The following is a 25,036-nucleotide window of genomic DNA, read 5'->3' as shown; positions in this document are numbered from 1 at the left end:
TCATATCAATCAAAGCATGGCATGGCATCATGAAATTATGCTAAAAATAAAATACCAATCATATCAAATGCAGATATGGCATGTTAATTGTATGCAACCATCTCATGTTCTACCATGGTTCTTTAAGTGCAAACATATTACTCATGCAATGCCACCAAACTTGTGCACTGTGTCCCTCGGACTCTCTTACCAACGGTGATGACCTCATTTCCTGATCACAAACAGAGACAAACTCGTAATCCTTACGGTGATCAGAACCCGACCAATAAATGGCCCGTGATCCTTACGACGATCACAACCCGACCAAAAATGGCCCGTGATCCTTACGGCGATCACAACCACATTAATCAGCTTAATTATTTCAGGTTTATCCTCCATTTCGACCAAGACCCGATAGTGTACCCTACTACGAACTTATGCCCATGACTAAGGACGCGGCTATCGATAGTTTAAATACACTCTGCAGAGGTAGCGCACTATACCCACACCACGGAACCCATGGCCTCGTCATCCCATTCGGGTGGACCAACGACGTTCCGACAAAACCGATCTACTGCCATGACACCCTCCCGGCCACTCCGACTTACTCCCCTCTGGGCTAAGTCATGGGTGGCCCCGTGTCTACCTCAAGACACCTCAAACCACCGTCATGGCAAAACATAAACGATCCCCCATGGGGACAACAACGCGCAAAATCCAACTACTGGCACACAAGGCTTATGTCCGCCTACCTGATCAGGGTAGCGCGCGCCCATAACCTTCCCTCGTTGGAGGCACCGGCGAGAGGCACGACAATAGACCGCATTAGGGTTGTCCCATACCAGCAAATGTGGTTGCACTGGAAAAGTTCAATTTGGCGGCACTATGAATTGATCCCATCGATGACGGAGGGGTTTTGTTATTAAGACATATTATTGTCTTCTCCATCATCAATCATCATACAAGCATTTTAACATGAATGCAACAATGAGCATACATCATAGAAATGCTTTAATAACATATCGAACTTCTCAAGTGAATAACTACATCATAAAGAACATAACAATACCAAGTACTAACTTATCCACGGTGTATCATAGCATTTATAACGATGACATGAAAATAAAGTAGAGTAGTGACATGGCATCATCAATAACAACATTCTAATTATCATGGCAAGAAGTAGCATGAAAACACAAGCATTCATGGTAAGCATAACGGAATAACTGCAGATGAAAACGAGAAGAAATAACTGCAACTACACACAAGGTGCAAGCAAAGTCAGCATGCAAGTTCGGGGCTCATGATAAGAGGTCCACTTGCCTGGGGGTCGACAAATACTCTGGGAAGAAGTGAGAAACGACCGCGGAAAAATTTGCCGGAAACAGTTCTCTCTCGGAGGGGCTGTTTACGGACAAGGGAAAAATGGTCATTTTCAATATATCAAACCATAGTGAAAATGACGGGAACGGAACGGGCTCGACGAGACGAAGACATGGGTGTTGGATTTACCTCAATCGGAGTTACGAGCACAAAGTTGTGGCCGTTCACTTTTTAGGCAGAGAATGCACTAAACAACAAACGTTCACAATTTAAACACTTCGGTCGGCTGGGGCTGACTGGGCGGCTTCAGTCAATGGCAGGTGGGGTCGCGCGAGGGGTGGGCCCCAGCCACTTATCCACGCTGGCAGGACCAGGTCAACGCCCCTGGGTCACTGCCAGGTGGGGTCGAGGGGAGGGGCCGGCTCGGTCGTCTTCTTCTCCTCGTTCTCCCGACAAAACAGAGGAGGGGGGCAGAACAGCGCGTCACCGGCGGCGGCCCGGGCTGCTCCAGCCGCCCTCGGTCGAGGCGAGGCCACCGATGAGTCCAAGACGGAGTGCTGCACCCGTTCAGACGAGGGGCACCCTCCGGGGACTCGCAGGTCTGCCGCAGCTCGAGGCGGCAGAAGACAGGGCGGACGGCGGCTTCGGGAAGAGATGGTGGCGGGGCTCTAGCGACTGGTAGCCGAGGGAACGAGGGGGAATGGGTCGCGGACTCCGGGGATGCTACTGGTGGAGGAAGGGAGGCAAGGGGAGCACGACACTGGACTAATTTAGGCAGCGGCCGGCAGCGAGGCTTCAGCCATGGAGCGGACAGGGCGGGGCTCCGGCTCGGGTAGAGGTTCAGGGAGTCGTTGAGGGCTGCGAGGAAGCTCGGGAGGGCTACTTATAGCCGCGGGGAGAGCTCGGAAAGGAGGGGAGGAGGTGGCACGCGGCGGGCGACGTGTCCGCGCATCAGCGACGGCGTAGCGTCGACAGGCGCGGCCAAGGCTCACGGGCAGCGGTGGGAAGGCAATGAGGAGAGTCACGACGAGCAGCAGAGGCTTATAGAGACGAAGGGCGCTCGCGGACGGGAGGAACAAGAAGACAGAAGCGAGGAAGAAGCCGAGCTCACGGCGCGCACTTCTCGACCCTTGGCACGGCTCGTCGGAGAAGAAAACGGAGGGGGATCGGGGTCCAGGAGAACGGCGACAACGAGGGGGAGTTGTAGGACATTAATGGCGAGGTCAGGGATGGTCGGAGTAGCGCTGCCAACGAGAACAGTGGCTAGACCACCATTTTGGCTGGCTTCCCTCGTGGTCACCACTAGCATGGCACGCTTGGGAGTTTTTACTGAGGTTAAATCATGTCTACCGCGTAGTCCTTTGAAGATAGATTGTGACTATAGTAAATACTTGGGCAGAGACAAAGTGAGCTGAGTAAACCAAGCTCCACAAGGTTTCTGTTGCAAACTTGGCAACATGATGGAGACAAAACCAGAGAGGGTAAATGGTAAATTTGATGTCTGGGAGGCTTAGGGTAGCAAGGACTACGGTCCTGGGGGTTTTGAGGTCATTAGGACACATATTTAGCATAGTTGCTTAACAACTGCTAAAATATGTCCAGAAATCAAATGATGATGAAGCACTCACTAGGAGGGGTGGATTAAGCTATAACTTGGCAAACCTAATTATTTGGTCATAAGTAGATGTTGTAAAAAGATCACACCAAATGGACTTACCAAATTGGTACTTTCTTCACAAGCATCACTTTGGACCAGAATCTTGGGAAAATCATAGGAAAATATTGGCTAAATGATATTAGCCAAACTCTTGGGTAGGTGGGTTATATGGATAGGAGAAGGCTTGGAATTATTTTCAGCCATAATGGAGCAATATAAAATATACTTGCTTCACAAACTGAAAATTTGGACAGAGAACAAGAATTGCTCATGTGCTCACATAGCTCAATGAAATGAGATGAATTTGGGTGAAGGCTAATGATTTGGGATACTTGAGAGGATGGAAAAGTTTCCTCCCATTTGGAAACTCTATGAAGGTACTTCCTTCACAAAGTGACAATCTGGTCAGGAACTTTGAAAAATTGCACAGGGAGCTAGGATTGAGCTCATCTTTGGTATCCATGGGTGATATATCAATATTAATCACCTTGCCAAATTTCAGCTCAAATGGAATTAGGATAAAGCACTTCCTTTGCAAAATTTCAAAGAAGGCAGAAACTTGCATTGGATCATGTGCCAAATTTTTGATCTGTCGAACATGAGATGATGATGGAACTAGTGATTATATAGCAAGGACAAGCTCCACAATTTATGTGAGAATTTTCCCTGCTATAAAAATAGTAGTTCCTTTGAAAAATGGCAGAATAGCAATATTGGCTTAAAATAGGAAAAGGCAATTTTCCTTATTTAATTATGGCCAGTATAATTGCCAGAGCTTGGGTTAGGCATAATTATCAACTCCACAAATCCACATGAATTTAGGAGATGGCTAGATATGCGTTTTGATTTTATTCCTCAGAAAGGCAAGGAAAGGAATAAATCATAATTCAAAAATATTGCATGGGACTTGGCAATATTTTTGCATGCCGAAGGTTGAAAAGGATAGGAGGGCCTCAGGGAACAGATGGGATGATCAAAAGATCAAAGAAAATGATGGCTCCTTTGTAATCACAAAGGCCACATTCAAATTCCAGAAATTTGGAATTAGGGTTTGAGAGGGTTTAAGATGATGCAACTGAGGTCTTGCCCACTGAAAAATACATGAGCTAGTTTTGAAAGGTTGGAAATGACAAGAATTCTCAGGGTCATCGGCAAAACTCAGGAGAAAGATTTTTAAAATGAGTGCCAGGAAGGAATAACAGCACAAAAATTGATAACCCAATTTTGGGGCTATTACAAACCTTCCCCCCTTAAAAGAATCTCGTCCTCGAGATTCCTAGGGTTACAGCACAAGGAAAAGATAACCACTCCGGAGAAAAACCTTTGGGTTAATTTTAATCCTTTGGTCAAATTCGAACGAGTTAGGGCACCGATAATTTGTACACCCAGGAAGAGATATGGGAAAACACGGTTATATCCGCGGCTAGGGCACTCGAGATCAAACTCTCGAAAAATTGCTAGATGCACCCAGCGAACAGTGGACTCACCTGCTGACACGTGGGTCCAGGGCCCACTGGCAGCCTCCTTCTTCTACCTCTGGCTAACTGCTTCTTCTGTGATGCTGCTTCGTGTGTGGCTTGGTGCAGCGCGCATCTAGCTCCTAGGGTGATGAGGACCCTAGTGCCGTAGTGTGCGGCGTGCACGATGCCGGTGCAGCGAGCACTCACGTCGCGGGCCAGCACCTTGTCGGCACTGCTTGCGGATTCGCCTCTTGGACGTCGGTGATCGGCCGACGAGCGAGTTTCCTGGACTCCGCTCACCGTACACTAGGGTTGGGCTATAAAAACGTCAGCGCGGCTTTCTTCAAACACACAAACACAATGCCACTCTACTACCTCTTTGGTTTGAGTGAGATCGAGCCGAGCTCCTTCGGCGAGGAGGTGTTCTTGGTGGCGCTACGGTTGTTCCTCGCGGCACTGCTGGGCATGCAGGTCGGCCCGTCGATCCTCCTGGTGATACTCATCAGGAACGAGTGGGCTCGAGACAACGCGTGGCTGGTGGCTCGGGGTGTGGAAGAAGATGGTGCATGGGGTGGTCCTCCGCCACGCTTGGTTCTCCGTCGCTTCACGCCGGCGGAGTAATCGTGTGCTGCAGTGGAGCGGTGGTGGCGACTTGCGGCGCCACGCAAGGCCGTGATGGTGGTGGTGATGGGGTCCAGATGCAGGTGAGGTGGCTACGCCAGCTTAGGAAATCAGTTTAGGGCACGGGAAAAATTTCGCGGATTGCTCCACGAAATGTAGGTGTCGAGGTAGAATCGGAGTTGAAGTCTGTATCGGGAAGTTGTAATGGCTCGCGAGAAATAAAGCTGGCAGTGTTTCTCCGGAAACACAATTGGGTCCACGAAAAAGAATCAGGGACAAGAAATGGTCAGATGAAAATGGCCTCTTCGATGCTCTGGGTTTGGAAAATCTGGCACACGGGGTATGCACAGATAGATAGGGATATGTGACTTTGCATTCCCGCGAGTACTGCTCAATTGTACTCGTGGGTGAACCGGGTATGCGTGCAGTATGCAGAAAAATCTAAACAAACAAACAGATGCAATAAACATGCAACGGAAAAATAGTAGACAAATCACACTAAGGTATTTTAATGCTAGTGGGTATATGTACTCCTGGTATACATATGCCTACACCAACGCGCATTTTATTAGAGACTTGGAACGAGTCAATGTTGTTTTTAGTGTATGTGTTCTAATGATTAAAATCTTGTTAGCACACATTGCCAACCCTGTCAATCATTTCTATTTGACAGAGAGACAAGCAAAAACAAACAAACAAAAGCAAGCAAGCAAATAACACAGCATACGGGTTACAACAGTACCAACATACAACAAAGCACAAACGCACTACACGCTAATTGAAACTACTCACTCCGGGATACATGGTTCTATCCTCATACCGGGGACGAACTGACAGACCGACCTACTAGCAAGAACCACTAATTGCGTGACTAAGGTCAGGCAGAAGACTGGCCTTGCTGGGGCTCTCCTAGAGGACGAAGACTGAGCCAATCTCCATCTTCATCGTCTGATGCTTCTATGGGTTGTGGCGGTGGGCTGGAATCGCTCCAGGAAAATGCTGCTGATGGATCCAGAGAAGAGACTTGTTGAGGGTGATGATGTTTGGCTTGGGCCACAACACAGGCTAGGAGGATAGCACTGGTTTGGATGGCATTGGGCTAACAGCTTGAGACGCGAACTTACGAGCCTCACAGCAAGCTTCCTTGACGACTCGTACCACATTATTATCCATGGCTCTAAACTCGGCAAGCAGCATAGAAATCAACATCCCCTGGGTAGTGATGTATTGCACCAGGTGAGCGATTGCGGGATCATCTCCTTGGCTAATGGAAGAAGGCTGCATTACTGCGTTTGACACAGTGGGGAAAAAGCAGAACTCCCGCCTTCTTGCTACATGCGGGAAGTTGGTTCGGAGGTGTAGGATAGCCTCCACAGCAGCGGCTTGAATGGCTAAACCAGAGGTAGGCATGGCTCTACCCTATAAAACCAAAGGCTAGACATCTGCCGCAGGACCTAGGATGATGTGCACTCTTGGAACAAAGCGATGAAGGTGAGGGACGGGTGTCGATTGGAACACTAGGTAATCGGGGCTAGTCTTACCGCCAAATGCTTTGGTGAGCATCTCGGCAAGAAGGGGTGGAAAGCCAGGGTGGTTGACGGCATATGTGCGGGTGTAATACGTGGGAGTTTTGGAGCTGCTAGCCATGGCCAGGGAGCTACTAGCTAAGCTTCTCTGCAGGGACATGGCGGACTGAGGAGCGATCGATGCGGCTAGCAGAAAGGGGGTTTTATAGGCAGCTACGCAGGATAGGCCCGCATGGCATGGCCCCTTTCCCTTAATGGCGAAGGAAAAGCGATGCGGCCGACCAGAAAGGATAGGAATGCTACATGTTTCACGGATAACTAGGCGGGTACAGCGGGGTGAGGACGTGTCGGTCCCGACTGTGCCACCTATTGATAAACGGTGCCCATGCCGGATGCTAGGGATGGGTCAAATCCCTTAGGGTCATTACGGGTTGATGGTAGCGGTGATCTAATGCTAGGAAAATCTATGCCAGCTTGGCTGCTCTGATACCAAGCCCTGTGGCACCCCGATCCGCATGGAGCAGGGGGCCTTCGCACGTCAGCCCAGGATAACACCTGACGCACGACAGGTCCATGATACGGCATTCCAAGTACAAGAATATTCATCAAATACATGTGTATATGATTACATCAGTGATGAATAAAAGCTTCTGGCATAGCCCTAAGGCTATTTACATGGCAGCGGAAGTCTATTTAAATGGCGGCGGAAGTCTTGGCAGCATAACACTCTGGCTGGGCTCCACAACTCACAGGACTGGCAAGATTATGGCCTAGCACGACGTAACAAATGAACGACCTACAAAACTGGCATGACACGCCAGGTCAGTCCATTGAATGTACTTGCAAGACAACCAAATATATAGCATCCAAACAAGCAGAAGACAAAGCAAGAACCAAGCGTCTGCAACAACCTAGCTTATATCAGAAACTAAGCATGGCATGATATCAACCAAAGACATAAATCAGACTAACATCATGGCATCCACTAGCATGGCAACAACATGGCATAGCAAGTTTATTTCTAACATGGCAACAGCAAAACGTAGCCTATCATTTCAATCATATCAATCAAAGCATGGCATGGCATCATGAAATTATGCTGAAAATAAACTACCAATCATATCAAATGCAGACATAGCATGTTAATTGTGTGCAACCATCTCATGTTCTACCATGGTTCTTTAAGTGCAAACATATTACTCATGCAATGCCACCAAACTTGTGCACTGAGTCCCTCGGACTCTCTTACCAACGGTGATCACCTCATTTCCTGATCACAAACAGAGACAAACTCGTGATCCTTACGGCGATCACAACCCGACCAATAAATGGCCCGTGATCCTTACGGCAATCACAACCCGACCAAAAATGGCCCATGATCCTTACGGCGATCACAACCACATTAATCAGCTTAATTATTTCAGGTTTATCCTCCATTTCGACCAAGACCCGATAGTGTACCCTACTACGAACTTATGCCCATGACCAAGGACGCGGCTATCGATATTTTAAATACACTCTGCAGAGGTAGCGCACTGTACCCACACCATGGAACCCATGGCCTCGTCATCCCATTCGGGTGGACCAACGGCGATCCGACAAAATCGAAGTACTGCCATGAAACTGTCTCGGCCACTCCGACTTACTCCTCTCTGGGCTAAGTCATGGGTGGCCCCGTGTCTACCTCAAGACACCTCAAACCATCGTCATGGCAAAACATAAACGATCCCCCATGGGGACAACAGCGTGCAAAATCCAACTAGTGGCACACAAGGCTTCTGTCCGCCTACCAGATCAGGGTAGCGCATGCCCATAACCTTCCCTCGTTGGATGCACCAGCGAGAGGCACGACAATAGACCGCATTAGGGTCGTCCCACACCAGCAAATGTGGTTGCACTGGAAAAGTTCAATTTGGCGGCACTATGACTCAATCCCATCGATGATAGAGGGGTTTTGTTATTAAGTCTAATTATTATATTCTCCATCATCAATCATCATACAAGCATTTTAACATGAATGCAACAATGAGCATACATCATACAAATGCTTTAATAACATATCGAACTTCTCAAGTGAACGACTACATCATAAGGAACATAACAATACCAAGTACTAACTTATCCACGGTGTATCATAGCATTTTATAACGATGACATGAAAATAAAGTAGAGTAGTGACATGGCATCATCAATAACAACATTCTAATTATCATGGCAAGAAGTAGCATGAAAACACAAGAATGCATGGTAAGCATAACGGCATAACTGCTGATGAAAAACGAGAAGAAATAATAGCAACTACACACAAGGTGCAAGCAAAGTCAATATGCAATTATGGGGCTCATGATAAGATGTTGGCTTGCCTGGGGGTCGACAAATACTCTGGGAAGAAGTGAGAAATGACCGCGAAATTTTTTGCCGGAAACAGTTCTCTCTCAGAGGGGCTGATTACGGACATGGGAAAAATGGTCATTTTCAGTATATGAAACCATAGTGAAAATGATGGGAACGGAACGGGCTCGACGAGATGAAGACGTGGGCGTTGGATTTACCTCAATCGGAGTTACGAGCGCAAAGTTGTGGCCATTCACTTTTTAGGCAGAAAATGCACTAAACAACAAACGTTCACAATTTAAACACTTCGGCCGGCTGGGGCTCACTAGGCGGCTTCGGCCAATGGCAGGTGGGGTTGCATGAGGGGTGGGGCCCAGCCACTTATCCACGCTGGCAGGACCAGGTCAACGCCCCTGGGTCACTGCCAGGTGGGGTCGTGGGGAGGGGCCGGCTCGGTCGTCTTCTTCTCCTTGTTCTCCCGACAGAACAGAGAAGGGGGGCAGAACATGGCATCGGTGGCGGCGGCCCGGGCTGCTCAAGCCGCCCTCGGTCAAGGCGAGGCCACCAACGAGTCCAGGGCGGAGTGCCGCACCCGTTCAGACGAGGGGCACCCGCCGGGGGCGCGCAGGTCTACCGCAGCTCGAGGCGACAGAAGACAGGGCGGACGGCGGCTTCGGGAAGAGATGGTCGTGGGGCTCCGGTGACTGCTAGCCGAGGGAACGAGGGGGAATGGGTCGCCGGACTCCAAGGATGCTACTGGTGGAGGAAGGGAGGCAAGGGGAGCACGACACTGGACTAATTTAGGCAGCGGCCTGATACATCTCCATCGTATCTATAATTTTTGATTGTTCCATGCTATTATATTACCCCTTTTGAATAATTATGGGCTTTATTTTACACATTTATATCATTTTTGGGACTAACCTACTAACCAGAGGCCCAGCCCGTATTGTTGTTTTTTTGCCTATTTCAGTATTTCGAAGAAAAGGAATATCAAACGGAGTCCAAACAGAATGAAACCTTCGGGAGCGTGATTTTTGGAACAAACGTGATCTACGGGACTTGGAGTGAAGTCAAGAAGCAGCCGAGGCGGCCACGAGGGGGTAGGGCGCCCCCCTATAGGGCGCGCCCCCAGTCTCGTGGGCCCCTCGAGCGGCCATCGTCGTACTTCTTCCTCCTATATAAGCCTACGTACCCCAAAAACATCCAGGGAGCCAACGAAACACAATTTCCACCACCGTAACCTTCTGTATCCGCAAGATCCCATCTTGGAGGCTTCGCCGGCGCTCCGCCGGAGGGGGAATCAACCACGGCGGGCTTCTATATCAACACCATAGCCCCTCCGATAACTTGTGAGTAGTTTGCCACAGACCTTCGGGTCCATAGTTATTAGGTAGATCGCTTCTTCTCTCTTTTCGGATCTCAATACAATGTTCTCCCCCTCTCTTGTGGAGATCTATTCGATGTAAACTCTTTTTGCGGTGTGTTTGTCGAGATCCGATGAATTGTGGGTTTATGATCAAGTTTATCTATGAGAAATATTTGAATCTCCTCTGAATTATTTTATGTATGATTGAGTTATCTTTGCAAGTCTATTTGAATTATCAGTTTGGTTTGGCCTACTAGATTGATCTTCCTTGCCATGGGAGAAGTGCTTAGCTTTGGGTTCAATCTTGCGGTGTCCTTACCCAGTGACAGAAAGGGTTGCAAAGTACGAATTGTATTGTTGCCATCGAGGATAAAAAGATGGGGTTTATATCATATTGCATGAATTTATCTCTCTACATCATGTCATCTTGCTTAAGGCGTTACTCTGTTCTTATGAACTTAATACTCTAGATGCAGGCAGGACTCGGTCGATGTGTGGAGTAATAGTAGTAGATGCAGGCAGGAGTCGGTCTATTTGTCACGAACGTGATGCCTATATACATGATCATGCCTAGATAATCTCATAATTATTCGCTTTTCTATCAATTGCTCGACAGTAATTTGTTCACCCACCGTAATACTTATGCTATCTTGAGAGAAGCCTTTAGTGAAACCTATGGCCCCCGGGTCTATCTCTTATCATATTTTGCTTCCAATCTACTTCTATTTGCATCTATATTATAAAATACCAAAAATATATTTCTCTTATCATACTATCTCTATTAGATCTCACTTTCGCAAGTGGCCTTGAAGGGATTGACAACCCCTTTATTGTGTTGGTTGCGAGTTCTTTGTTTGTTTGTGTAGGTGCGTGGGACTTTTGAGGAGCCTCCTACTGGATTGATACCTTGGTTCTCAAAAACTGAGGGAAATACTTACGCTACTATTGCTACATCACCCTTTCCTCTTCAAGGAAACCAACGCAAGCTCAAGACGTAGCAAGAAGGATTTCTGGCGCCGTTGCCGGGGAGGCTTCCACCAAGTCAAGTCAAGATTCGACCTCCCGCCAACGTGCAATTTCTGGCGCCGTTGCCGAGGAGGTCTTCGCTCAAGTGAAGACATACCAAGTACCCATAACAAACTCATCTCCCTCGCATTTACATTATTTGCCATTTTCCTCTCGTTTTCCTCCCGCCACTTCACCCTTTGCCATTTTATTCGCCCTCTCTTTCCCAATCTCCTCCTCTTTTTTCGCTTGCTTTTTTCTGTTTGCTTATGTGTTGGATTACTTGTTGCCATGGCGCAAGATAATACCAAATTGTGTGATTTCTCCAATACCAATAATAATGATTTCCTTAGTACTACGATTGTTCCTCTTAATGATGTTGAGTCTTGTGAAATCAATACTGCTTTGCTGAATCTTGTTATGAAAGATCAATTCGCCGGCCTTCCTAGTGAAGATGCCGCTACTCATCTAAACAACTTTGTTGATTTGTGTGATATGCAAAAGAAGAAAGATACGAATAACGATATTGTTAAATTGAAGTTATTTCCGTTTTCACTTAGAGATCATGCTAAAGTTTAGTTTTCGTCTTTGCTTAAAAATAGTATTGATTCTTGGAACAAGTGCAAAGATGCTTTTATCTCTAAGTATTTTCCTCCCGCTAAGGTTATCACTCTTAGGAACGATATTATGAATTTTAAACAACTTGATCATGAGCATGTCGCCCAATCTTGGGAAAGAATGAAATTAATGATTCGCAATTGCCCTACTCATGGTTTGATTTTATGGATGATCATACAAAAATTTTATGCCGGTTTGAACTTTGCTTCTAGAAATCTCTTAGATTCGGCCGCGGGAGGCACGTTTATGGAAATCACGTTAGGAGATGCTACAGAACTTCTTGATAATATTATGGCTAATTATTCTCAATGGCACACCGAAAGATCTTCTAGTAAAAAAGTGCATGCTATAGAAGAAATCGATGTTTTGAGTGGAAAGATGGATGAACTTATGAAATTGTTTGCTACTAAGAATACTCCTCTTGATCCCAATGATATGCCTTTGTCTACTTTGATTGAGAATAATAACGAATCTATGGATGTGAATTTTGTTGGCAGGAATAGTTTTGAAACAATGCTTATAGAGGAAACTTTAATGCTAGACCATTCCCTAGTAATTCCTCTAATAATTATGGAAATTCCTACAATAATTCTTATGGTAATTTTAATAAGATGCCCTCTGATTTTGAGAATAGTGTGAAAAAATTTATGATCTGTCAAAAGAATTTTAATGCTTTGGTTGAAGACAAATTGCCCAGAGTTGATGATTTGGCTAGGAACGTAGATAGACTTTCGCTTGATGTTGATTCTCTTAAACTTAGATCTTATTCCCCTAAGCATGATATCAATGAGTCTCTCAAAGCAATGAGAATTTCCATTGACGAGTGCAAGGAAAGAACCCCTAGATTGCGTGCTAAGAAAGATTGCTTTATAAAGGCGTGTTCTTCTAGTTTCCATGAAAATAATGATGAAGATCTTAAAGTTATTGATGTGTCTCCTATTGGATGTTTGTTTTGCAATATGAATCTTGATAATTATGGGACTGAAGATGAGTTAACTTTACCTAGAAGGCGTCCCAAGAATTCGGAGTTTTTAGATCTTGATGCTAAATTTGGTAAAAGTGGGATTGGAGAGGTCCTGACTTTAAATAATATTGAACCCACTATCTCGGATTTCAAGGAATTTGATAGTGATAATTGTTCTTTAGAAGGTTGTATTTCCTTGTTGCAATCCGTTGTTAATTCTCCTCATGCTTATAGTCAAAATAAAGCTTTTACCAAACATATCGTTGATGCCTTGATGCAATCTTATGATCAAAAACTTAATTTGGAAGTTTCTATACCTAGAAAACTTAATGATGAGTGGGAACCTACTATAAAGATTAGAATTAAATATCATGAATGTTTTGCTTTGTGTGATTTGGGTGCTAGTGTTTCCACGATTCTGAAAACTTTATGTGATATTCTAGGTTTCCATGATCTTGATGATTGCTCTTTAAATAGGCACCTTGCGGATTCCATCATTAAAAAGCCAATGTGAAGGATCAATGATGTTGTCATTGTTGCAAATAGAAATTTGGTGCCCGTAGATTTTATCGTTCTTGATATATATTGCAATCTTTCTTGCCCTATTAATCTTGGTAGACCTTTCCTTAGAATGATTGGTGCGATTATTGATATGGGAAGGGAATATTAGATTCCAATTTCCATTAAAGAAAGGCATGGAGCACTTTCCAATAAAGAAAGTCAAATTACCTTATGAATCTATCATGTGAGCTACTTATGAATTTAGTGCCAAAGATGGCACTACTTAGATCTATCTTTGCTTTTATGCCTAGCTAGGGGCGTTAAACGATATCGCTAGTTGGGAGGCAACCCAATTTTCTTTGTGTTTTTTGTTTTTGTTCCTATTTAGTAATAAATCTTGCATCTACCTTCTGTTTAGATGTGTTTTTATCTTTTAATTAGTGTTTGTGCCAAGTAGAACCTATAGGATAACCTATGATGATAGTTGATTTGATTCTACTGAAAAACAGAAACTTTGCACGCACCAATTTAGTTTTTTTAAATCACAGAAACGTGCTTTTGCGTGGATTCGTTTTGATACTAATCAATAGACAAATTGTCCAGGACTTCCTATTTTGGTATGATTTTTATAGTTCCAGAAGTTTGCGTTAGTTACACATTGCTACAGACTGTTCTGTTTTTGACAGATTCTGCTTTTCGTGTGTTGTTTGCTTATTTTGATGCATCTATGGCTAGTAAAATAGTTTATAAACCATAGATAAGTTAGAATAAAGTAGGTTTAACACCAAAATAAATAAAGAATGAGTTCATTACAGTACCTTATATGGTGGTTTTGTTTTCTTTCACAAACAGAGCTTATAAGATTTCCTGTTGAGTTTTCTGTTGTGAAGTTTTCAAGTTTTGGGTAAAGCTTTTATGGACTATGGAATAAGGAGTGGCAAGAGCCTAATCTTGGGGATGCCCATGGCACCCCAAGATATTCAAGGATAGCCAAAAGCCTAACCTTGGGGATGCCCCGGAAAGGCATCCCCTCTTTCGTCTTCGTTCATTGGTAGCTTTACTTGGAGCTATATTTTTATTCGCCACATGATATGTGTTTTGCTTGGAGCGTCGTGTATTATATTAGTCTTTGATTTTTAGTTTACCACAATCATCCTTGCTGTACACACCTTTTGGGAGAAGCCTACTTGATTAGAATTTGCTGGAATACTGTATGTACTTCACTTATATCTTTTGAGCTTGATAGTTTTTGCTCTAGTGCTTCACTTATATCTTTTAGAGCATGGCGGTGGACTAATTTTGAAGAAATTGCTAGTCTCTCATGCTTCACTTATATTATTTTGAGAGTCTTTTAGAACAGCATGGTATTTGCTATGGTTACAAATTTGGTCCTAGAATGATGAGCATCCAAGTTGGGTATAATAAAAACTATCATAGAAAGTGAATTGGATGCTATGATCAATTTGATGCTTGATAATTGTTTTGAGATATGGAGGTAGTGATATTAAAGTCATGCTAGTTGAGGTGATTATGAAAAATACTTGTGTTGAGGGTTGTGATTCCCGTAGCACGCACGTATGGTGAATCGCTTTGTGATGAAGTTGGAGCACAATTTTATTTATTGATTGTCGTCCTTATGAGTGGCGGTCGGGGACGAGCGATGGTCTTTTCCTACCAATCTATCCCCCAGGAGCATGCTCGTAGTACTTTTTTTTGATGACTTCTAGATTTTTGCAATAAGTATATGAGTTCTTTTGACTAATGTTGAGTCCATGGATTATACGCACTTTCACCCTTCCACCATTGCTAGCCTCTCTTGTGCCGCGCAACTTTCGCCGGTACCATACACCCACCATATACCTTCCTCAAAACAGCCACCATACCTACCTATTATGTCATTTCCATAGCCATTCCGAGATATATTGCCATGAAACTTTCCACCGTTCCGTTCATATGACACGCATTACTTTTATCATATTGCTCTTTGCATGATCATGTAGTTGACATCGTATTTGTGGCAAGGCCACCTTCATAATTTTCATACATGTCGCTCTTGATTCATTGCATATCCCGGTACACCGCCGGAGGCATTCATATAGAGTCATATCTTGCTCTAGCTTTGAGTTGTAATTCTAGAGTTGTAAATCCATAAAAGTGTGATGATCTTCATTACTAGAGCATTGTCCCAGTGAGGAAAGGATGATGGAGACTATGATTCCCCCACAAGTCGGGATGAGACTTCGGACTTTACAAAAAGAAAAAAAAGAAAAAAAAGAAAGGCCAAAGAAAAAAAGAAGAAAAAGAAAAAAAGAAAAAAAAAAGAAAAAAAAGAAAAAAAGAGAGAAAAAGAGAGAAGGGACAATGCTACTATCTCTTTTTCCACACTTGTGCTTCAAAGTAGCGCCATGATCTTCATGATAGAGAGTCTGTTATGTTGTCACTTTCATATACTAGTGGGAATTTTTCATTATAGAACTTGGCTTGTATATTCCAGTGATAGGCTTCCTCAAAATGCCCTAGGTCTTCGTGAGCAAGCAAGTTGGATGCACACCCACTTAGCTTTTGTTGAACTTTCATATATTTATAGCTCTAGTGCATCCGTTGCATGGCAATCCCTACTCACTCACATTGATATCTATTAATGGTCATCTCCATAGCCCGTTCATACGCCTAGTTGATGTGAGACTATCTTCTCCTTTTTTTCTTCTCCACAACCACCATTCTACTCCACATATAGTGCTATGTCCATGGCTCACGCTCATGTATTGCGTGAAAGTTGAAAAAGTTTGAGATTATTAAAGTATGAAACAATTGCTTGGCTTGTCATTGGGGTTGTGCATGATTAAATACTTTGTGTGATGAAGATAGAGCAACAGCCAGACTATATGATTTTGTAGGGATAACTTTCTTTGGCCAAGTTATTTTGAGAAGACATGATTACTTTGATTAGTATGCTTGAAGAATCACTATTTCTTACGTCAATATGAACTTTTGTTTTGAATCATGTGGATCTGAACATTAATGCCCCAATAAAGAAAATTGCATTGAGAATTATGCTACGTAGCATTCCACATCAAAAATTCTGTTTTTATCATTTACCTACTCGAGGACGAGCAGGAATTAAGCTTGGGGATGCTTGATACGTCTCCAACCTATCTATAATTTTTGACTGTTTCATGCTATTATATTACCCCTTTTGAATGTTTATGGGCTTTATTTTACACATTTATATGATTTTTGGGACTAACCTACTAGTCGGAGGCCCAGCCCGTATTGCTATTTTTTTGCCTATTTAATTTCATTATTTCGAAGAAAAGTAATATCAAACGGAGTCCAAAGGGAATGAAACCTTCGGGAGCGTTGTTTTTGGAACGAACGTGATGTAGGGGACTTGGAGTGCAAGTCAAGAAGCAGACGAGGCGGCCACGAGAGGGTAGGGCACCCACCCCTATAGGGCGCGCCCCCTCTCTAGTGGGCCCCTCGGGCGGCCACCGACGTACTTCTTCCTCCTATATAAGCCTACGTACCCCAAAAACATCCAGGGAGCCAACGAAACACAATTTCCACCACCGTAACCTTCTGTATCCGCGAGATCCCATCTTCGAGCCTTCGTCGGCGCTCCACCGGAGGGGGAATCGACCATGGAGGGCTTCTACATCAACACCATAGCCCCTCCGATGAGTTGTGATTAGTTTACCACAGACCTTCGGGTCCATAGTTATTAGCTAGATGGCTTCTTCTCTATTTTTGGATCTCAATACAATGTTCTCCCCCTCTCTTGTGTAGATCTATTCGATGTAAACTCTTTTTGCAGTGTGTTTGTCGAGATCCGATGAATTGTGGGTTTATGATCAAGTTTATCTATGAGAAATATTTGAATCTCCTCTGAATTCTTTTATGTATGATTGAGTTATCTTTGCAAGTCTCTTCGAATTATCAGTTTGGTTTGGCCTACTAGATTGATCTTTCTTGCCATGGGAGAAGTGCTTAGCTTTGGGCTCAATCTTGCGGTGTCCTTACCCAGTGACAGAAAGGGTTGCAAGGCATGTATTGTATTGTTGCCATCGAGGATAAAAAGATGGGGTTTATATCATATTGCATGAATTTATCTCTCTACATCATGTCATCTTGCTTAAGGCGTTACTCTGTTCTTATGAACTTAATACTTTAGATGCAGGCAGGAGTCGGTCGATGTGTGGAGTAATAGTAGTAGATGCAGGCAAGAGTCAATCTACTTGTCACGGACGTGATGCCTATATACATGATCATGCCTAGATAATCTCATAATTATTCACTTTTCTATCAATTGCTCGACAGTAATTTGTTCACCCACCGTAATACTTATGCTATCTTGAGAGAAGCCTCTAGTGAAACCTATGGCCCCGGGTCTATCTCTTATCATATTTTCCTCCAATCTACTTTTATTTGCATCTTTACTTTTTGCATCTATATTATAAATACCAAAAATATATTTATCTTATCATACTATCTCTATTAGATCTCACTTTCACAAGTGGCCGTGAAGGGATTGACAACCCCTTTATTGCGTTGGTTGCGAGTTCTTTGTTTGTTTGTGTAGGTATGTGGGACTTTTGAGGAGCCTCCTACTGGATTGATACCTTGGTTCTCAAAAACTGAGGGAAATACTTACGCTACTATTGCTGCATAACACTTTCCTCTTCAAGGAAAACCAACGCAAGCTCAAGACGTAGCATGGCCGGCGGCCGGCTGCGAGGAAGCTCGGGAGGGCTACTTATAGCCGCGGGGAGAGCTCGGAAAGGAGGGGAGGAGGTGGCACGCGGCGGGCGACGTGTCTACGCATCGGTGACGACGCAGCATCGGAAGGCGCGGCCAAGGCTCACGGGCAGCGGTGGGCGGGCAACGAGGAGGGTCATGACGAGCAGCAGAGGCTCACGGAGATGAAGGCGCTCGCGGAAGAGAGGAAGAATAAGACAGAAGCGAGGAAGAAGTCGAGCTCACTGGCGCGCACTGCTTGACCCTTGGCACGGCTCGTCGGAGAAGAAAACGGAGGGGGAGCGGGGTCCAGGCAAACGACGACGACGAGGGGGAGCTGTAGGACATTAATGGCGAGGCCAGGGACGGTAGGGGCAGCATTGCTGATGAGAACAGTGGCTAGACCACCATTTTGGCTGGCTTCCCTCGAGGTCACCACTAGCATGGCACGCTCGGGAGTTTTTACTGAGGTTAAATCATGTCTACCGCGTAGTCCTTCGAAGATAGATTGTGACTATAGTAAATACTTGGGCAGAGACAAAGTGAGCTGAGTAAACCAAGCTCCACAAGGTTTTTTTTGCAAACTTGGCAACATGCTGGAGACAAAACCAGAGAGGGTAAATGGTAAATTTGATGTCTGGGAGGCTTAGGGTAGCAAGGACTACGGTCCTGGGGGTTTTGAGGTCATTAGGACACATATTTAGCATAGTTGCTTAACAACTGCTAAAATATGTCCAGAAATCAAATGATGATGAAGCACTCACTAGGAGGGGTGGATTCAGCTATAACTTGGCAAATCCTAATGATTTGCTCATAGGTAGATGCTGTAAAAAGATCACACCAAATGGACTTACCAAATTGGTACTTTCTTCACAAGCATCATTTTGGACCAGAAACTTGGTAAAATCCTAGGAAAGTATTGGGTAAATGAAATTAGCCAAACTCTTTGGTAGGTGGGTTATATGGATAGGAGAAGGCTTGGAATTATTTTCAGCCATAATGGAGCAATATAAAATATACTTGCTTCACAAACTGAAAATTTGGATAGAGAACAAGAATTGCTCCTGTGCTCACATAGCTCAATTAAATGAGATGAATTTGGGTGAAGACTAATGATTTGGGATACTTGATAGGATGGAAAAGTTTCCTCCCATTTGGAAACTCTATGAAGGTACTTCCTTCACAAAGTGACAATCTGGTCAGAAAACTTTGAAACATTGCACAGGGAGCTAGGATGATTGGATTGAGCTCATCTTTGGTATCCATGGGTGATTTATCAATATTAATCACCCTGCTAAATTGCAGCTCAAATGGAATTAGGAATAAAGCACTTCCTTTGCAAAATTTTAGAGAGGGCAGAAACTTGCATTGGATCATGTGCCAAATTTTTGATCTGTGGAACATGAGATGATGATGGAACTAGTGATTATATAGCAAGGACAAGCTCTGCAATTTATGTGAGAATTTTCCTTGCTATAAAAATAGTAGTTCCTTTGAAAAATGGTAGAATAGCAATATTGGCTTAAAATAGGAAAAGGCATTTTTCCTTATTTAATTATGGCCAATATAATTGCCAGAGCTTGGGTTAGGCATAATTATCAACTCCACAAATCCACATGAATTTAGGAGATGGCTAGATATGCCTTTTTATTTTATTCCTCAGAAAGGCAAGGAAAGGAATAAATCATAATTCAAAAATATTGCATGGGACTTGGTAATTTTGCATGCCCAAGGTTGAAAAGGATAGGAGGGTCTCAGGGAATAGATGGGATGATCAAAAGATCAAAGAAAATGATGGCTCCTTTGTAATCACAAAGGCCACATTCAAATTCCAAAAATTTGGAATTAGGGTTTGAGAGGGTTTAAGATGATGCAACTGAGGTCTTGCCCACTGAAAAAGACATGCACAAGTTTTGAAAGGTTGGAAATGACAAGAATTCTCAGGGTCATCAGCAAAACTCAGGAGAAAGATTTTGAAAATGAGTGCCAGGAAGGAATAACAGCACAAAAATTCATAACCCAATTTTGGGGCTGTTACTGGAAGTCCCTATAGAATTCAGATGCATACTTTCTTGTGCAACAGCAAGCGCTGGAGGATTTAGGCGCCAAACAAGAGAAAGTTAATAAGCTTGCTAAGCATCTCGCCAGCATTATGGGTACCCAGGATATAGTTTCTTGAGCTCTTCTGAAGTGGTTTCAGTTTTGGACTTGTTTTGTTGCGGCGTTTATTTGCACTGGTCGCCAACTTTGACAACTAGTGTATGTGATATGCTGCTTTGTTCCCTATATTTGCACTGGTGGCGAACTTTGATGCCTAGTGGATGTAATATGTGTTATGTTCGTGATAGCCTAGCGTAAGTTGCTTGCTTATTTATTTCCTTCTTGTCTTGTTTATTTGTTTGCTTGTAGTGAGTGCAGTTCTTTTTCCGCGGTTTGCTAGTGGCCGCAATAACCTATTTTTTAAAACTAGACCACAATAACCATGGGCTACATATTTACTGTAGTGACACTGGGCCTCCTACGGGCCATAGAAACAATGGGCCTTCTATGGGCCGTAGAAACAATGGGTCTTCTATGGGGCGTAGAAACAATGGGCCTTCTATGGGCCGTAGACACAATGGGCCTTCTACGGGCCGTATCATCAATGGGCCTTCTGTGGGAGTCCTAGATTAGGGGGTCCTCGGGCGTCCGGTCTACTGATGTGGGCCGGACTAATGGGTTGTCAAGATACCAGACCGAAGATCCTCTCCCGTATCCAGTGGGGACTCTTGCATGCGTCGATGGCAAGTATATGTGTCCGGATATATTATTCCTTTCTGTAAAACTGACTTTGTACAAACCCTAAGCCCCTCCGGTGTCTATATAAACCAGAGGGTTAGAGCGGGGGCAGGATCACAACATTGCTAGGCTAGCTGTTTAGGGTTAGCGGAATCAATCTTGAGGTAGATCAACTCTTGTAACCCCTATACCCTCAAATATAATCTAGCAGGAGTAGGGTTTTACCTCCATTAAGAGGGCCCGAACCTAGGTAAGCATTGTGTCCCTTCTCCATTGTTACCATTGATCTTCAGACGCACAGCTTGGGCTCCCCTACCCGAGATCTGCCAGTTTTGACACCGACAACGTTCACTCTGGCACTTCTTGTCAACATCGATGCTTGTCTGAGTGAACTATGGAGTACATAGCAGCAACATAAGTATCTGCCCATCAAATCTTTTTGTGCAGTATTACTGAAATCGGCCAATGTAACGATTTGCTTGCGAGTTCAGGCTCCAAGTTACTCCTGTATGAAATCGGCCAACAGTAGCACAATACCAAATTACCAATAGATATGACAAGCACAATAATTAGGATGAGACCGGTACCAACCTGTGTGAGGAAGCATATCAATTAGTACTTCCTTTGACTGGAAGCCAAGATAAGGGAACAACAGGAAAGGTATGAAGCAGTTGAGGCAATGAACCACCCAAAGTTTTTGTGCAGTTCCACTGAAATTGAGCATCCATGTTGGCACATATATTGAGAAAGTGAGATTATTGTAATAGTGGCACTAGTCGATGAAACATATACTAACAAATAGAAGCATCCTCATTATCTTAATGGGTAAAGTTAGCAACATAGTAGCCTTGCTTAAAGAGAGGAATTAGTTTATTTTATCAATGCTAATTACCTCAACACTCAAAGCATTGTCATGTATCATAGGTTGCAAACATTTAACGTGCAAAGATAAAGGACTTTTTCATGACAGTAGCAAAATAGTAGCACGATACAAATACAGATGACATCACACTAATCTGGATGAAGGCCTTAGGCCAGTACCAACCTGAGCAAGGAAGCTTATTCAAGTAGTCCCAAAAGAGAAGATAAAGCACTGACTGGAATCATTCAATAGTATATATTTTTGTGCACTTCCAATGTACGGTTGACATCACTCTTGTTTTCCAGTGGTGAGATTATATCAAGAGATTATCAAGAACTTTCAGCAGAGTTAAAGCACTGGTTGGGATACGGTTCATTGTATCCTCTTGTGCAGTTCCACTAAAATGTAAGATTGACACAACATGATCCCTGTTTGCATAGGTAGGAACAAGGTGAAACCTTCATTAGCTTAGTGAGGAAGGATAGAAGGAGAATAGCATATTACTTTAACTGTAGCATCAAATCAAGATGACAATACAATAGCAAAACATTGGCTCATTAAACCAGTGGAAATAAATTGACATGCAAAACAATAGCATTACAATCTCATGACACTATCAAGATCCCCTCCTTTCCCAACCACATGGTCCACCTGCACAGACACACACAACACGTACATGATTCAGCATGGGGTGCTATTAAAGATTTGTTTAACTCCGACGGGACAATTAGGCAGCGATTAGTGAGTGCCACTTAAGTACTCCTAATTGATTAATGACCTTGAAGGAGAGGCAGAAAAAGTGGAAGGGCTCCTGGAGGATCTTCTCACATGCGAGGCAGACGTTTCCAGAGCCCTTGAATGGCCTCGACTGAGGCCTAGGCTTCAGGAAGATCACCTTGGCACTGTTGATCGTGTAGGGCTGGGTCACACATGCATCAAGAATACAGTTAATTAGTATGATGTGTTGTCAAGCCAAGTACTACTCTGCTACATACTACAAGTGCATTTCTTCAAGTAAATTAATAATATAGTAGCAACACAACAATACAATACCACTAGCAAGATGTCAAGATAACATAGGATGGTACCAACGTGTGATCCTTCTTCTTCTTCTTCCCCTTCTTCCTCTGTTTCTCTTTCTCCTCACCAATTGGTGAAACAAAGTACATGATTGGCCTTCAATGTCAGATTTTGTAGTGAGGGACTACAAGTCTACTAGTAAACAATAACATTATTTTCTCATGGCAGTTGCAAAGTAGAGGTGAACACATGCATTAAATATCATTCTTACCTAAGGGAAGGTTATGGTGCCAATATGGAGGATGAAGATTGGAACAAAGATCTCCCTTTGTGTGGTTCCATTGAAATCAACCAACGGTTTCAGTGTGACATTCCAGTTAAACTACACAAAGATCAATTCTTAAAGAAGTGTTTTGTGCACTACACCAAAAGTTCATAATAGCAACGAGGTGAAATGGATATCCCTATTTGCCCAAAAAGCTACAAAGGAAACAGTCAGAGTCTCAAACAATTACTGGCAAAAACAATTGGTTAAACTTGTCATGACTTATAACAGTGGTGTGGCTTCATTTTACCAGGGGCATTAGATTAAGAAAAACTAAATAGTTGCTATAAGGGCATGGGACAGTGGGTGCACCAGCAGTCCAGCACCATGTACCTAAACCAGGGCTTAGAGTGGTGATTCAGAGTTTGTTGCCCCGAGAAACTAACATCCAAGCAACATATGTGGGTTGGTCCCATTTTTGTTCACTTTAGCCACCTATTCGTATGTTTGGATAGCAACGCACAGATCACCAATACCTGCACAAACAATCAAACACTTGCACCCAACGCGATAAAGGGGTTGCCAATCCCTTCACGGTCACTTGCAAAAGTGAGATCTGATAGAGAGATAAAACTAAACAAAAAATAAAGTCAATATTTTTTGTTTTTTTTTGTTTATTGATCGGAAAGTAAAAGATTGCAAAATAGTAGATCGGAAACTTGTATGATGGAAAATAGTAGATCGGAAACTAATATGATGGAAAATAGACCCAGGGGGCATAGGTTGCACTATAGGCTTCTCTCAAGATAGCAAATAATACGGTGGTTGAACAAATTACTATCGAGCAATTGATGGAAAAGCGCAAAGTTATGACGATATCCAAGGCAACGATTATGAAATATAGGCATCACGTCCATGTCAAGTAGGCTGACTCATGCCTGCATCTACTACTATTACTCCACACATTGACCGACTCCTGCCTGCATCTAGAGTATTAAGTTCATAAAGAACAAAGTAACACATTAAGTAATATGACATGATAAAGAGGAATAAAGTCAAGAAGTATGATGTAAACCCCATCTTTTTATTCTCGATGGCAACAAGACAATACGTGCCTTGCTGCCCCTTCTATCACTGGGAAAGGACGCCGCAAGATTCAACCCAAAGCTAAGCACTTCTCCCATTGCAAGAAAAACCAATCTAGTTGGCCTAAACCGATAGTTCGAAGAGAATTACAAAGATATCAGATCATGCATAAAAGAATTCAGAGAAGATTCAAATAATATTCATAGATAAGCTGATCATAAATCCACAATTCATCGGATCTCGACGAACACACCGCAAAAGAAGATTACATCGGATAGATCTCCAAGAACATCGAGGAGAACATGGTATTGATAATCAAAGAGAGAGAAGAAGCCATCTACCTACAAGCTATGGACCTGTAGGTCTATGGTAAACTATTCACGCTTCATCGGAAGGGCAATAGAGTTGATGTAGAAGCCCTCCGTGATCGAATCCCCCTCTGGAAGGATGCCGGAAAAGGCCCCAAGATGGGATCTCACGGGAACAGAAGGTTGCGGCAGTGGAAAAGTGTTTCGAAGATGCTTCTGGAGGTTTGGGAATATATATGAATATATAGGACAAAGAATTAGGTCAGGGGGTGTTGGAGTAGGCCACAAGCCAGGGGGCGTGCCCACCCCCCTAGGGCGCGCCCCTGTGGCTTATCGTCTACTCCAAGGTCTTATGACTTGGAGTCCAAGCCCAACAGGTGTCTTCTGGTCCAAGAAAAATCATCGTAAAAGTTTCATTCCATTTGGTATTCCTTTTCTGTGAAGCTCAAAAACAAGGAAAAAACATAACATGTCACTGGGCTCTAGGTTAATAGGTTAGTCCCAAAAACAATATAAAATAGCATATTAATGCATATAAAACATCCAAAACAGGTAATATAATAGCATGGAACAATCAAAAATTATAGATACGTTGGAGACGTATCAAACTCATTCTAAATTTATAT

Source organism: Triticum aestivum, chromosome 3B (assembly GCF_018294505.1).
Source record: "Triticum aestivum cultivar Chinese Spring chromosome 3B, IWGSC CS RefSeq v2.1, whole genome shotgun sequence".
Taxonomy (NCBI): domain Eukaryota; kingdom Viridiplantae; phylum Streptophyta; class Magnoliopsida; order Poales; family Poaceae; genus Triticum; species Triticum aestivum.
The sequence above is the reverse complement of the archived record's forward strand: the minus strand, read 5'-3'. Positions refer to the sequence as shown.